Here is a 3,271-nt window from a genome sequence, read left to right as displayed (position 1 = left end):
CTTACAGGTGTACAAAATTTTTTTTTTCCAAATTATCTATTCTTTAAAAAATTGGGAGTGATAACGGTTTTTACTTAAATCCTTATTTACTCCTTTTCGGAGTTTCAATCTTCAAATAAACTTCCTTTGGAGTAAATTTCACTCCGAGGGGATTAAATAAATAAATAGTCATCCGCTGATTCACTCCGCGTTCGTTCTCTTAATTTTTTAGTATATTTTTATTTAAAACTATAAATATAAATTTAACTCATGGCTCTTGAGAAAAGTTTTAAAGTTTTTCTTTACTTAATTATTGTTTAATTAATTTAAAGAATTTTTATATTAACAAATCCAGTATTTTCTTTTTAAAAGTTTTATTTTAAAGGCTAATGTAAACAAATAAATTTATCTGGATTATAATTTTTTATTTGATTGCATAATTTTTTTTTTTTTTTTTTGATACTGAAGTAAATAAATAATAAAATAAAATAAAAAGAAATAAAATTTCAATAATTTATAAAGTGTACAATAGAAAAATTTTAAATTGTTAAAGTTAAAAAGGAAAGTTTAATATAAATGAAAATGGAATAAAAAGCTCCAAGAGACGGTGATGGTGATTGTGATGGTGATTGTGATGATAGGAGTGACAGCAGTAGTGGTAGTGGTTATTGTATTTTATAAAACGAGGATCGTGGGATTATTCAGCCCTAATTAGACGGGAAAATAATGAAGCCACAGAGGAATAAGTTGATCCAAAAGTTTCGGTAGTTATCACTTCTTCGTTTAAATTTACCAACTTTAGTATGGGCGTGAAAGTGACTTGAGTTTCCCGGTGGTTGGCTCGGTGGAATGAAACCCCGGGACAGAGATGGGGGTGAAAATGGGCTCGGTGTGTGGAGTCGCTTGAGTGTAGAGCATCTACTGAGGGTTAGTAGAAACCAGTCCAATGTCTCCTTCATCTTGTGAATAGAATGACCAGGGTCAGAATCGTGTTTTCAAACTGGCAAACTCATTTGCATCTGAGATATGAACGTCTCCTGTTTGTGATGCTGAAAATCAAGTTACCTCGTTGAGATTGACCTTATATATTACAATAAATCCTGATGTTGTTACTGTGGGATGATAAAGGAGTCCACTATTTCATGATATTCAAATTTATTTTATTATTTTCTCGCTTATTTATTATTTCATATTGATTTAGCCTGTCACGAATCCTTATTTAATTTGAATCTGTAAATAAAATTTAATATTTATTCCTTTAACTAACTGATACACTGTAAAAAATTTGCGGAGTAAATGCGGATTAAATCCGGAGTAAATGCGGAGCGGATGACTTTTTATTTATTTAATGCCCTCGGAGTGAAATTCTCTCTGAAGGGGAGTTTGTTTTAACATTAAAACTCTGAATCACAGTAAATGCGGATTGAAATAAGATCCAGATCTCTCCGAAATCACTCCTCTGAAAAAACAAACTCTCTATCAACTCCGTATGCGAAGTGATTTATTTAAAATTCGTGTTCACTCCGGAATCACTCCCGATTTTTTACAGTATCCATAAAAAAAATGGATTTCTTGGTGCAAAAAATTTTACTCGCACCAAGAAAATGTTTACTTGTCTTAAGAAATATTTTGCATCATGAATTGAAGATAAAAATTTTCTTGAAGCAAGAAAAAATTTTTTAGTCTTAAGAAAATTTGTGTCTTCAATTTGCAATGGAAAATATTTCTTGCGCCAAAAAACCCTTTTTTCTGTGTATAGAAGAGGGAGGGATAAAACGGGGTACTTGAGAACATAATGAATTTTTGGGGACTCAAATACGTTAACATTTTTTTATATTCAATGAAAACAAAAAATTTCATTTTTCGCGGGGAAAATGGGAAACTCTCTAAAAAATATGAAAAAAAATTCTGGATATTAAATAAATTTTCTTATAAATAATTTACATAAAGAAAAATTACATTTCACATAATTAATGACTACAAAAGAAGAAAAAAAATTTTGGGGGTACAAACTGCCCCCCTACCCCCTATTAATTAATAAATAATTTTTCTTACTTGTAAAGATTAAATTTATTTATTTTTTTTTCTTCTATAATAATTTACGGCTTTGATTTATCCTATAAATCTAACACGTTCACGATCTCGTGAACCTGTCGCCTGGGGATTTGAACGTCTTCGTATACTTGGAGGTCTATAGGTCGCACTGAGCCACATCATAATAGCAAATATTATTACAAGAAGGGAGAATGAAAATAATAAACTTCTACTGCAGCATGCCACTTTAACAGCCACTTCTATTACTTTAGTACAAGGTGGGAGTGCTGAAGTAACTCGTGTCGATGATTTATCCGTGATTAATTTATGTGGTTGTGGCTTGTGGTTAAGGAGATAGCTTCGTTGCTGATGGTATTAGTGGTGGTGGTGCTGTTGATGCTGATGATAATGGCCGCAGTGATAAACCTTGAGAAGAAAGTACACTTGATAAATAGCATTGAGAATTTAAAAGTTTCAAATGATATATTCTTGATGATTTTACGTTCAGTTTATTTTATTTTTAATGATAAATTTATTAATGGAATATATATATATATTTTTTTTTTTTTTTTTATTACTCAAATAAAAATAAATATCATATGACAGTTGCTTACTTACTTCACTCTACAGCAGTCATTTTAAAAAAATTTTAAATTCGTCTTTTTTATTATATATATTTATTCATTTATTTATCAAGCTCTGGCGCGGACATTACATATGTATTCAAATTTATTACCAATTGAAATCATCTTTTAATTAAAACATTCTGAAGATAATGAGAAATTAGAAAATTATTTTGAATAAATAAAAAATTTATGATCCTGAAGTTAGAGAATTATGAGTATGAATGTATCTGACAATTGTCAGTTTTCAAATTTTGAAATAAGCAAATTAAATGTTAATTTAATAAAATTAAAAAAATGCGCATTTATAAAATTTGAAAATTAGTCTGTGCATTTTTTTTATTTTCATGTTTTTAATTTTTTAATTCGTTTATATGTAATTTAAAATTTTTTCTCATATCTGCTTCATTGACACCCATACAAAATTGACAATTTTTTAATTTTTTATTTCAACAATTGAGAAAAAAAAAAAAAAATAAAAAATTTCCTCTATAATTCATCGATTTGAAAAAATTCCAAAAGTTATCAGACCTCGGCTAACTTCAGTATCATAAAAATTTGCTTTGCTAAAATAAAATTTTGATGTTTAAAGTAAAAAGTATTTATCGCCTTGTTTCTATTTTTACTACATATAA

This window comes from Microplitis mediator, chromosome 1 (genome assembly GCF_029852145.1).
Source record: "Microplitis mediator isolate UGA2020A chromosome 1, iyMicMedi2.1, whole genome shotgun sequence".
NCBI classification, from domain to species: domain Eukaryota; kingdom Metazoa; phylum Arthropoda; class Insecta; order Hymenoptera; family Braconidae; genus Microplitis; species Microplitis mediator.
The sequence above is the reverse complement of the archived record's forward strand: the minus strand, read 5'-3'. Positions refer to the sequence as shown.